Here is a 14,255-nt window from a genome sequence, read left to right on the forward strand (position 1 = left end):
GAAATGTAAGACCGTGATGGTTTCTTCCATTTTCCCAACTCTCTCATTCCGAGAGCCACTGTGGCACAAGGCGGATTTGGCGTTTGTAGCTGCCACCAGAGTAACCTTGTGCCCCCTCATCGCCATGGGTACCAACACAAGGTGATCAAGGTACATGTCCATCTATATTCCGTACTAAAAGTACCTGTTAATTAGATATGTTATCCCTACGGGCGACTGGAGCTCCACTTTGTTGAATTGATCATCCGAATGGTGTGATGACACTTTGACTCTCAGAGCCATGTTTATTACCAGGATGGTGGCATTCGGCGCATCACCAAAACTTATTACTTGCCAAATGCTATTTTTCCAGCAAGTGGGCACATCAAGGCTCATATCCTCCACCACCCTCTGAAGCTCCTGCATGGGCCAACCTACTGTTGTGTGCGTTTAGTTCTCTGAGCTATATTTCTGTTGTCGTGCAAAGTACGTGTGTATGTGGGATTCCGGGAAGTTTTTTCTCCAGTCGAAAGCATTTCCCCCTGGGACAGTATTGATTTCATATGTATTTCGTCAGTATCAAATGGTTCGTTTCATATCTCAAAAGCCTTCTTCAGCAAGTGACGCTGGGTAGCGAAGTCAGGAGATTCTATGTCTTCAACTACACTCCTGGAAATTGAAATAAGAACACCGTGAATTCATTGTCCCAGGAAGGGGAAACTTTATTGACACTTTCCTGGGGTCAGATGCATCACATGATCACACTGACAGAACCACAGTCACATAGACACAGGCAACAGAGCATGCACAATGTCGGCACTAGTACAGTGTATATCCACCTTTCGCAGCAATGCAGGCTGCTATTCTCCCATGAAGACGATCGTAGAGATGTCCCTAATTTGCTGGGAAGTGGCGGTGCGGTCCCCTACGGCACTGCGTAGGATCCTACAGTCTTGGCGTGCATCCGTGCGTCGCTGCAGTCCGGTCCCAGGTCGACGGGCACGTGCACCTTCCGCCGACCACTGACGACAACATCGATGTACTGTGGAGACCCCACGCCCCACGTGTTGAGCAATTCGGCGGTACGTCCACCCGGCCTCCCGCATGCCCACTATACGCCCTCGCTCAAAGTCCGTCAACTGCACATACGGTTCACGTCCACGCTGTCGTGGCATGCTACCAGTGTTAAAGACTGCGATGGAGCTCCGTATGCCACGGCAAACTGGCTGATACTGACATCGGCGGTGTACAAATGCTGCGCAGCTAGCGCCATTCGACGGCCAACACCGCGGTTTCTGGTGTGTCCGCTGTGCCGTGCGTGTGATCATTGCTTGTACAGCCCTCTCGCAGTGTCAGGAGCAAGTATGGTGGGTCTGACACACCGGTATCAATGTGTTCTTTTTTCCATTTGCAGGAATGTATATCCTGTCCACAGCCTCCATGGCCGAGAAGGTGACTTCACGCCCAAATTTATGTCTAAGACGTACCACATGTCTCAGAGCTGTGTTCGGGACAGCCAGCTCCTCCAGGCGGGATAGCGGCATGGAGTAGTCCAGAGTAGAGTAAGTTCTGACAGGGTCGAATTCTAATCTTCTAATAGCAGATCGACCTGGTGTTGTCATGCCAAGACTTGTGCTAGTCACGGCGTTGACCTCTACCTGTTGTTCTGGTACAGCATTCCCCTGCACAACCACCAGTCAGCCCACCACTACAGGGCGCCCTTTTTGCCACACCCGTTGTTATGGCAACCTGTAAACCCGACAATAGGGAGAGAGAGCGGCCTCTCTTTCGTTAGGGTCAGTCTCAACGCAACCGTCCACCATTTCCACCCTCTGTGTTAGGACTTCTGCAACCGTTTTCAGACATTTCTTGAACTTTTCGGCCCTTTCCGCATCCCTTCTCCTTTTGTATGGCGACATTCTCTTTGGTATCCTGTGCACTATAGGGGTCTCAGCCATAATAGATCCTAGATATTAATCTTTGTTCTAACATCGTGTACTTGGGGCAGTTCCTTCAGGTGGAGTTGCGTCTTCTTACCCCTCTTTGTACATGGAACGCTAATTCCAGTTTTTGAACAATTTTTTTCGTATGTGACCTAGCACTCCGCACCTGCACAAAGCTGGCTTCCGATCATAGTACTTGTGTACACGATCTGAGTGTCCACAGCTATAGCAGTGCGGCGCCACCAAATAGTCCAGCACATTAATAGCATGGAACCCAATGCAAAGTTTGCCCATAGACGTAAGCTCTATCCACATCTGCGCCGAAACCTCGGCAAGGTGGCATATCACGTCGAGCTCCCGGGCTCCAGTTTTAAGTTTAATTTAAATGTATTTCTGAAATCTTCAGTGAGCCGTAGTAAAGGTAGCTCTGAAAAACGCGTGGCAGCACGTAGCGTGAAGCGGTCGCCCTCCGTTTTCTGGCGGTGGCGACGTTGTAGCAATGGAAGGCTTCGGTGTCTCCCTCTAGCGGGAAAGGGGAAATGTGGGCTGTTCGCGGGGGTTTAAGAAGTGGCCGTATGGGCTCTCGTGAAGAGCTGGTAGTTGGAGCATCAAGAAACGACTTCTGTGCCGGTGCTAGAGGAACAGCACGCAGACCGCGACATCAGCGTAAGCTTAAGCTCCGTGGTATGGGGCGTTAACTGCTCGTCGCGAAATAAATCTTCCTGAGCTCGGGTCCGCAAGGGGCCTAATCTGCAGTTCGGCCGTATGCTGTCCATCGGCGAGGAGGTTCTGAAAATCGGCGCGCCTTCCTGCGTCTGTTGCAACGGCTGGCAGCGGCCGGTTCGGCAGAGCATTTGGAGGTGCTGCGTTGGTTCAGTCCTGGGAGTCGCACCGCACCAGAAGTTGAGTATTGATTTGTTAACAGATTTTATGAAGTTTAACTGAATTCAATTTGCTTATTCTTGTTAATTATACCAGCAGTATATTTTTTTTTTTTGGGGGGGGGGGGGGGTGGAGGGGCGGTTTCCCGCCATTCATTCTCGTCTGCCCACCCGCGGGAAGGTGGTAATATTAGAAAGGGTGGTCCGTTTGCCCCCTTTTGAGGACGAAAGGGGGGAGGGGAGTCAGAGAAAATCTGTGGTCTGGATTGCTTCTTTCCCCTCCCAGATTACCTACGGGTTTATTCGACTGTTAGCCTCTGCCATGTCTGTGAAAGTCTAAGGCACCCATGACTGTACTGTTTAAAATGCAAGGCACTAAGACCTGATCCATTCTCTCGCCTCCCGTAACTATTATTACTAGACTCAGGTGTAAAAGGCACTCTGAGAAAGAAGAAGAATTCATTTGGCCTCGTGGTAAGAATTAGTCAACTGCATAACGAATTCCTGCTCATCTTGAAGCTGTAACTTACGTAAATTTGTGTTTATGTATATTTGGCTATAATCAGGCAAGGTTGTTAATGTACGCCATAGCGGACTTTTTTAATATTGTTTCTAGTCAGCAAAAACAGTTGTCCGTTTTCAATTCAATAAATTTTAAGGCTTTTATTCAACGTGCTTATGTGTTTATACAGGTAGTTGGTTATTAGTGTGTTTTCTTGCCATGCAAAAGTTTGCCATTTCATTATGGGTAGAAATTGTGGCCTTGAAAGGAGAATGTTGTAAAGGTTTGCAAGTCCTACCTTGTGAGCGTGTGTGTTTGCCTTAAGTCAACTGGCAGGAATTTGTAAACTTTGTTTTTTTGCCACGCGGAATTAGCCGAACGGTCTGGGGCACTGCAGTCACGGACTGTGCGGCTGGTCCCGGCGGAGGGTCGAGTCCTCCCGTAGGCATGGGTGTGTGTGTTTGTCCTTAGGATAATTTAGGTTAAATAGTGTGTAAGCTTAGGGGCTGATGACCTTAGCAGTTAAGTCCCATAAGATTTCACACACTTTTGTTTGGCACTTACGAGCAGCAGTTGATCAATTAGAACATTAATGATCAGGTATAAACCATAAAGGAAAGGCAATTAGCAGTTGAGCCCCATAAGATTTCACACACATTTGAAAATTTTTTGTTTCTTTATATATTTTGGAAATGTTAATATTATTAACTGTGAGTGTCCCCCCGAGTGCATGATTCATGCGATTTGGTTTTTCTATTTTGGGAACTTTTGTAGACCTGATTGTCTTTATATGTTGCAGACAAGTAAGATTCTGCGCCATTTAATGAACCTGAGTGAGGCTGTTGTGGGCGGCCGTAGCTACGGGTGTTGTTACGAAATGGGAAATTTGTCTGTCCAAAAGTGAAGCCATTTATTAATGGAGTGAAATTCACCTGTAATTTAGATGAGCTTGAAATATAATATAGCCTCGCGTTCTATCTGTTAAATTGCTTGCCTCTACATGCCTCACGGACGTGAAATTTTTTTATAATAATTTAATAACTTAAAAGTCCCTTACTATCGTAAATTGTGACTTATTCATTAAATGATTGTTGGTTTTTCTTTAAAATATCGTAAAGACCTGCACCAAATTTGAATATAGAGTGTTACTGAAAATCGTGTGTAATTTCACCAGTTATACTTTGGCACCTACTTCCACTTTACATTTTCACTATTAATTGTGATTAATAACCTTTGGTGAACCAGTATTAATTTTACGGTTCATTCAGTGCTCATGTCTTCGAAATTTTGTAACGTAACTGTTTCACAAATCCCGTTTGGATCTAAAGTGACGGGAACATCATACATTACCACGAGGGGATTCGTCTTTTTTGGTGGGTCACACTGTACAGGATTTACATAGCTTCTGGTTACCTAACTTTTTTTTCTATTCTCTTCTGTTGCTACACCAGTTTCCCTGATGCTAGCCGGACGCGATGTCCGGACGCGGGTAGGTCTACTGTGCCTCCAGCCAAGCAAGCGGCCTGATGACAACCTATGGCGCAGGTCTCCCCCCACCCCTCCCCCGGTACAAGTTGGGGGGGGGGGGGGGCTCTATCCGGATCAGCCGTACTTTCAAAAACTCTCTCCGCTAGTTACGTCGCAGCGTTTACTCCAGCCGCCACCACGGCACTAATGCGCTGCCACCAACGATTACGTCGCTGGCAATCAGATACAAGCATCCAATTTCCAGAGCTCCAGTGGTGGGTGTACTGAAGTTAGAACATTCATGCACCGAACCCATTTTGTATGTTTTCAGTTGAATAACACAACTTTCGTAGTAATCGAGGATCGACAGCTTCTGAATAGATACTGTATTGAAAGTGACAGATTTATGAATCTTTTGTATCCGTATATGTTTCAAAGCCGTTGGTAGCAACAGGTGCTGCAACTACAGCAACAAAGTTATTTTAGATGTACAAAAAATTAATACACTACTGGCAATTAAAATTGCTGCAGCAAAAAGAAATGAAGATGATAAAAGGGTATTCATTGGACAAAGATATTATACTAGAACTGACAGGTGATTACATTTTCACGCAATTTGGGTGCACAGATCCTGAGAACTCAGTACCTAGATCTACCACCTATGGCCTTAATAACGGTCTCGATACGCCTCGGCATTGAGTCAAACAGAGCTTGGATGGCGTGTACAGGTACAGCTGCCCATGCAGCTTCATCACGATACCAATGGGTGAGAGATCTGGAGAATGTGCTGGCCAGGACAGCAGTCGAACATATTCTGTACCCAGAAAGGTCCGTACAGGACCTGCAGCATGCCGTTGTGCATTATCCTGCTGAAATGTAGGGTTTCGCAGGGATCGAATGGAGGGTAGAGAGACGGGTCGTAACACATCTGAAATGTAACATCCACTGTGCAGAATGCCGTCAATGCTGCTGCAAACGTCGTCGAACTCTTCGTGCCGATGGTTGTTGTCTGGTAGACTTCTCCATCTGTTGACTCATGGATCGAGACGTGACTGCAATATCCGTTACATCCATGCGGACAAGATGCCTTACATTCCGACTGCTAGTGATACGAGGCCGTTGGGATCCGGCACGGCGTTCTGTATTACCCTCCTGAACCCACCCATTCCATATTCTCCTAACAGTCATTGGATCTCGACCAACGCGAGCAGCAATGTCGCGATACGATAAACCGCAATCGCGATAGGTTACAATCATACCTTTATCAAAGTCGGAAATGTGATAGTACGCATTTCTCCTCCTTACACGAGGCATCACAACAACGTTTCACCAGGCAACGCCGTTCAACTGCTGTTTGTGTGTGAAAAATCGGTTGGAAACTATCCTCATCTCAGCACGTTATAGGTGTCGCCACCGGCGCCAACCTTGTGTGAACGCTCTGAAAAGCTAATCTTTTGCGTATCACAGCATCGCCTTCCTGTCGGTTAAATTTCACGTGTGAAGCACGTCATCTTCGTGGTGTAGCAATTTTAATGGCCAGTAGTGTATCTGAATTCTCTGTTCATGATCAGCTTTGTGTTCCTCGCTCCTGTGTCTACAAAAAAACCACACGACATGGAAAGGAAGTTACAACAGGCATCACATACGACACTGTAAACTTCACTGATTTTGCACTCAAATTTTTAAATGCGTCTGAGTCATGTCTGACAATTCGGATAAGTTTGTAGATGAGATTTGAAGGAAACCGCACTCTTCTTCTATGACGACTGCCTACCTTCATTTTTATTTGTATGGTAATATTTCCTCCTTGTTACTGATTTCTCCTGCACGTTCTATACACCTCAAACACTAACTCCTCATTCGTACTGCCTTCAGTTGCTCAAAATTCACCTTCAATTGCGATTTAAGAGAATACTGAATGCGGTAAATGTGTCATAGCAATTTCTGCAACATTCAGACACTTATCGCTTATTTTTTCAATATAAATATGTTGAACATGCCTCGACGGAAATTTTTGATCATTGTCCAGCACACATAAAATATCTTGTCGTTAACTCACGCAAGCTTAAAATCTAAACAAAAATCATGCCTTCTGAAGAACTCCTTCTATTCCATACACGAACTTTGGTTTGAAAGAAGTTGTTGCCTGTATCAAAAAGAGTCATTTGAAGTGTAGTTGCATACGTAAGACTGGTATGCTCATTGGTGTTGGATTTAGGTCAGTGAAACTGATGTACGCACGTCCTGACAGCAGACGCCTCCCGTATAAAGTATGTAAAAAATTATCAAGGGAAAATGCAACTAACTAATTCTCTATTGCTGATTCATGTAATCTAAGAAAGAAACGTTGAGCCCACGATGAATGTTCGCCTATGTAACAGGCCATACCCATAAGGATATCGATGTGCTGAATCTGAAAATAACCACAATTCTCTTAGCAGCTGATGTTCTCTGATGAGATGCTCAGTAGTAGTGGCAGTACAATAAGTTTTGATTTTCCCATGTGAACTCAACAGAAATATGTATGCAGCTGTAGAATGAAAACAATAAAAAAACCACAAAAAGCCTTTGGAACATTTTCGAAATATTCTCAAGAAATAACATTAGCTGTTAATGAAAACAGTCAATAAAATGACCCTTGTATGTAGTTTACACAATGTTCACTAACACAACGACATTGTAATTTAGTATCACTACGATATTTTGATTCTATATTTTATCTTAAATCTCATAATTTGAATATTAACAACTGTGTAACAACATACAACGAAACTACATTACTGTACGTTGATAGAGAATTGAACATAACAGTTTTGCTATGAAGTATGACAACCTTGCAAATGACTGTGACGTATATCACTTTCTGAAGCAAAGGAAACGCGTTCGATAATACATTTTATTGTTTTATGGGAGGGTTCGTACCTGTTGTCTCTTACCGAGATTTAGTTTTGTTCAAAATACACACATCTGGCCATTCACATTGTCAACATACATCTGCGTACTTAAACGATAGTTTCTATAAATAAGAGTCAAATGTCACCTATATATTTGAATTTGCATCGAAACATATATTTGGGGTTCGCCATTTTATAACCTGGCGTGTAAATACCATTCTTACCGTGCAAGAAGGCATATGTGCTCTTCGTTGTTTATACTTCACATAATATTTGCATACTTTTTGTGTAACAAAGACTCCATGCAGTAGATTATTCCTGCAATGATTTTCTTTGATATGGCGTCGTAACAATAAGTGACCGTGTATTACACTGTAGATACATCACTACTAAAATGTAATGAAAGGGTCTACTATGGCTTCTATGTCTTCGTTGCACTGTATCGAAACGTAATGAACCTTGGCCATGTGTATTTTCTATCTGCAGTTGCACTGTGTCCCTAGTTTTACTGTTTGGTTGCGTAAAACGGTTACATCTACATCTACATCTACATTCATACTCCGCAAGTCACAAAACGGTGAGTGGCGGATGGCCCTTTACGTGCCACTGTCATTACCTCCTTTTTCTGTTCCAGTCGCGTATGGTTCGCGGGAAGAACGACTATCTGAAAGCCTCCGTGCGAGCTCGAATCTCTCTAATTTTACATTCGTGATCTCCACCGGAGGTATAAGTAGGGGGAAGCATCCAGAAACGCACCCTCTCGAAATCTGGCGAGCAAGCTACACCGCGATGCAGAGCGCCTCTCTTGCAGAGTCTGCCACTTGAGTTTATTAAACATCTCCGTAACGTTATCACGCTTACCAAATAACCCTGTGACGAAACGGGCCGCTTTCTTAGGATCTTCTCTATCTCCTCCGTCAACCCGATCTGGTACGGATCTCACACTGATGAGCAATACTAAAGTATAGGTCGAACGAGTGTTTTGTAAACCACCTTCTTTGTTGATGGACTACATTTTCTATGGACTCTCCCATAGAATCTCAACCTGGTAACCGCCTTACCAACAATTAATTTTATATGATCACTCCATTTCAAATCGTTCCACACGCAAACTCCCAGATATTTAACAGAAGTAACTGCTACCAGTGTTTGTTCCGCTGTCATATAATCATACAATAAAGGATGCTTCTTTCTATGTATTCGCAATACATTACATTTGTCTATGTTAAGGGTCAGTTGCCACTCCCTACACCAAGTGCCTATCCGCTGCAGATCTTCCTGTATTTCGCTATAATTTTCTAATGTTGCAACTTCTCTGTATTCTACAGCATCATCCGCGAAAAGCCGCATGGCACTTCCGACACTATCTACTAGGTTATTTATATATATTGTGAAAAGCAATGGTCCCATAACACTCCGCTGTGGCATCCCAGAGGTTCCTTTAACGTCTGTAGACGTCTCTCCATTGATAACAACATGCTGTGTCCTGTTTGCTAAAAACTCTTCAATCCAGCCACACAGCTGGTCTGATATTCCGTAGGCTCTTACTTTGTTTATCAGGCGACAGTGTGGAACTGTATCGAACGCCTTCCGGAAGTCTAGGAAAATAGCATCTACCTGGGAGCCTGTATCTAACAATTTCTGGGTCTCATGAACAAATAAAGCGAGTGGGTCTCACACGATCGCTGTTTCCGGAATCCATGTTGATTCCTACAGAGTAGATTCTGGGTTTCAAAAAACGACATGATACGCGAGCAAAAAATATGTTCTAAAATTCTACAACAGATATAGGTCTATAGTTTTGTGCATCTGCTCGACGACCCTTTTTGAAGATTGGGACTACCTGTGCTCTTTTCCAATCATTCGGAACCTTCCGTTCCTCTAGAGACTTGCGGTACACGGCTGTTAGAAGGGGGCAAGTTCTTTCGCGTACTCTGTGTAGAATAGAATTGGTATTCCCTCAGGTCCTGTGGACTTTCCTCTGTTAAGTGATTTTAGTTGCTTTTTTTTCCTTCGACACTTATTTCGATGTCAGCCATTTTTTCATTTGTGCGAGGATTTAGAGAAGGAACTGCAGTGTGGTCTTCCTCTGTGAAATAGCTTTGGAAAAAGGTGTTTAGTATTTCAGCTTTACGCGTGTCATCCTCTGTTTCAAAGCCATCATCATCCCGGAGTGTCTGGATATCCTGTTTCGAGCCACTTACTGATTTAACGTAAGACCAGAACTTCCTAGGATTTTCTGTCAAGTCGGTACATAGAATTTTACTTTCGAATTCACTGAACGCTTCACGCTTCACGCTAACTTTGACATGGTTTAGGTTCTGTTTGTCTGAGAGGTTTTGGCTGCGTTTAAACTTGGAGTGAAGCCCTCTTTGCTTCCGCAGTAGTTTCCTAACTTTGTTGTTGAACGACGGTGGGTTATTCCCGTCCCTCACAGTTTTACTTGGTACGTAGCTGTCTAAAACACATTTTACAATTGCCTTAAGCTTTTTCCATAAACACTCAACATTGTCATTGTCGGAACAGAAATTTTCGTTTTGATCTGTTAGGTAGTCTGAAATCGGCCTTCTATTACTCTTGCTAAACAGATAAATCTTCCTTCCTTTTTTTATATTCCTATTAACTTCCATATTCAGGGATGCTGCAACGGCCTTATGATCACTGATTCCCTGTTCTGCACTTACAGAATCCAAAAGTTCGGATCTGTTTGTTGGGAGTAGGTCCAATATGTTATCTCCACGAGTCGGTTCTCTGTTTAATTGCTCGAGGTAATTTTGGGATAGTGCACTCAGTATAATGTCACTCGATGCTCTGTCCCTACCACCCGTCCTAAACATCTGAGTGTCCCAGTCTATATCAGGTAAATTGAAATCTCCACCTAAGACTATAATATGCTGAGAAAATTTATGTGAAATGTATTCCAAATTTTCTCGCAGCTGTTCTGCCACTAATGCTGCTGAGTCGGGAGGTCGGTAAAAGGAGCCAATTATTAACCTAGCTCGGTTGTTGAGTGTAGCCTCCACCCATAATATTTCGCAGGAACTATCCACTTCTACTTCACTACAGGATAATCTACTACTAACAGCGACAAACACGCCACCACCGGTTGCATGCAATCTATCCTTTCTAAACACCGTCTGTGCCTTTGTAAAAATTTCGGCAGAATTTATCTCTGGCTTCAGCCCGCTTTCTGTATCTACAACGATTTCAGCTTCGGTGGTTTCTATCAGCGCTGGAAGTTCCGGTACTTTACCAACGCAGCTTCGACAGTTTACAATTACAATACCGATTGCTGCTTGGTCCCCGCATGTCCTGACTTTGCCCCACACCCTTTGAAGCTGTTGCCCTTTCTGTACTTGCCCGAGGCCATCTAACCTAAGAAACCGCCCAGTCCACGCCATACAGCCCCTGCTAGCCGTGTAGCCGCTTGCTGCGTGTAGTGGACTCCTGACCTATCCAGCGGAACCCGAAACCCCACCACCCTATGGCGCAAGTCGAGGAATCTGCAGCCCACACGGTCGCAGAACCGTCTCAGCCTCTGATTCAGACTCTCCACTCGGCTCTGTACCAAAGGTCCGCAGTCAGTCCTGTCGACGATGCTGCAGATGGTGAGCTCTGCTTTCATCCCGCTAGCGAGACTGGCAGTCTTCACCAAATCAGATAGCCGCCGGAAGCCAGAGAGGATTTCCTCCGATCCATTGGTGCCGACATGAGCGACCACCTGCAGATGGGTGCACCCTATAATTTGACTACACAGCCGGATGTTAATTATGTATTACAGGTTACTATCTTTGCGTAAGCTACACAAACATCAGACCAAATATTTTCATAATTTACATTAACTGCAAAGGAGAAAGCTTATTTTCTCATGTGCATGTGTGTGATCACGATTCTGCAGTAGAACAGTATATACTTACGTTGTAAGAAGTTTCTTTATGCTTTTAGACTGAAGACCGTTCCCCTGATGTCATTATTATCTACAACACATTTGTTAGTTACCTGAAAAGTGGATGAATGTCTACTATTTCAAGGAAATGTTATACAAACAGTAAGAAATACTTTATAGTGAATCTGTATTAGTTTTGGTTTGTGATCTGAAATAAAATAATAATATACGAGTATTTATAAATGATAGTTGCGAAAGGAACCATTGAGGTATATAATGATTTGTGTAACATAGAGATATTTATAGTCATAAAATCTGTGCTGACTGAATTCTCGGTATGAAACCTTGATCTAGACAGGTATGAATTGCTGTAGTACTGGTAAGAAATGATTCCCTCCTTCTCACTAATGAAAATACCAGATAAAAAAAGTCAGACATACAAGAGGATTTCTTTGAGAAATTTAATTTCCACTGACTCCAGTTTTTGTTAGTACACGTTTTCACTTCTCTGTTATAGTTTGAAGTTCCTTGCAGTACCGCAGTGCTTCGCCTCTGATACATTGTTCACGTAATGCAGATGATCTGTAAGGTTAGAAAACTGATGTTTCAGGATAAAATGCAAAAACAATCAGACAGTCTTTAATTTATTTATTTAAAGAAATCTCGTTTGACGAGACATTATTCAGTGTTTCCTTTTAGCTGTAAACAATAAACCAGTTGAAGAAAGTAATGCAGTTCACTGGAAGTAGCGTCTACTGTTGCTGTGTACGTACATTTATGGAAATTCTAGGCATCTTATTTACATATGTAAGTCGAATGTGGACATTTATTTCAAGATTTTCAGCACCAGAACGTCAGAATAGTGGACTTTTGGGGCTCAGATTTAGGCAGGGCACCCAGGACCATCTGTACTGTGTAGTCACCTAGGAGTGCCTTTGTCAATATTCCACTACTCTGAGTTCTTTACAAGAATGAAATATTACAACTATGGAGTACCGTTCTCCAGAAGGCGTTATTGCAGTAATTCTGCCCTGCAGAACTACAAGTTATGAGACTTACAACTAAGTGGGTTTTTATTCCTGTTAAACTTACAAAAATGTTTACTTGAACAAAGAGTAGTATGAGGGTATAGCGCACAGTGTATTGAGGGGAAATGTGATTTCAAAGAAAAATGTAGCACATTGGTTTCTGCTTGTGAAAGATCTTAAATTAGGCTTTTCCAGTTCTGTAATTAACATTCAAAATATAAAACAGGAATAAACGAATAAGAGTTATTTTAAACTTAAAATTAATTTATATTAATATTAGATTTTAAATGAATATTATATCATTACTTATTGCTGGTATTTTAGTTTGTTAAAAACTAATGCATTCTGCACATCAAAATATATTTGTGTAAACAGTTGGTCAGGAATCGCTCTTAGTGTCACACAGAATCCATCACAAACATCATCTAACAGGTTAAATGAAAGAACTACAATTCTTTGAAACGTAGACCTCTTAAAAAAAGATACAAAAGTGTAGGAACATATAGGAGGATGATGGAATGATGTAGACATTTTCATGGACTTATTTGACTTAAAACTCGTTATAGATGGTGCTACATATTCCACTACGTGTTTTTTGGTGTTCTTTGCTATCAGCTGTATCATGGCAACACCAGTAATATTAGTACACTACTAATTCGAATGGCATGCTTCAGGGTTGTCAGATTTCCGTGTCACAATGTTTTGAACGACTTAGTATTGCAGCAAACACTTATATTTATTCAATGATTCTTTAATTATATTTCTATAAATACAGGGCTGATTAGCGAAAGCACAGCAATTTCTAAGCGCAGCATAAAAATTTTCATAAAGGTAACCAGAATCCGTACAACTGAGAATTATTTACATATTTAGTGCAGTAAATACTTTGCATATAATTTAGGGCCGATGGAACTGGTTCACCATTTGGTGATACCGTTTCATAAATATTTACACTTATTAACGAAACTAAACTAAAGGAACCACCAGTTTCACACGTTTTCATTGTTGTTCAACAGCACATTTCACTAAACTCTGGACGACAATTGTATCGTTCAAAAGCTCATAATTAAAAGTCAAACACCTACATTATTAGTTGTCTGTGTATGGCGAATGGTAAATTACATGTATATATTAGGTCATTCTTTTATTCTTACAGAATGTTTCCAGTAATACGTTTTAATCTAAGAAATTTGCAGTTAGTTAGTCTTTCTTCACACTACACTAGAGCAGTAAAAACATTACTGTTTCAATTAGTAATAGTACCGGTTTTCTCCGAACAATCAAAGAACTAAAAAAGCATAATTAAAATCAAAACATACCGCTCGTTCTGCCGTTCAGTTTTATTGCTTTGCTATGAAGCCCCTTTGATTTGAACAGAGTGCAGTTTGATATGTACCTTCTGCCCCTTCACCAAGGACATAGAAGTCAAGGTTGCAGTTTTTTGTTCTTGTTTGGCGTTTTTAATTCTTTTTACATATATAAGGTGCTGTTTCACTTTTCCCTCTCCCATGACTAAAGATTTATTTCTGTATAACTTTTAGATAATTAATGTAGAATGTAAAATTTGTGTGTTGTGCTTACAGTAGGCACATCAAAACACGTTGTCTCCAACTGTTTTGATTTATATATCTGTTTTAATTAATTCAAATACACATACTAGTATACTGTAAAATGG

The sequence above is a fragment of the Schistocerca gregaria genome, chromosome 9 (assembly GCF_023897955.1).
Source record: "Schistocerca gregaria isolate iqSchGreg1 chromosome 9, iqSchGreg1.2, whole genome shotgun sequence".
NCBI lineage: Eukaryota > Metazoa > Arthropoda > Insecta > Orthoptera > Acrididae > Schistocerca > Schistocerca gregaria.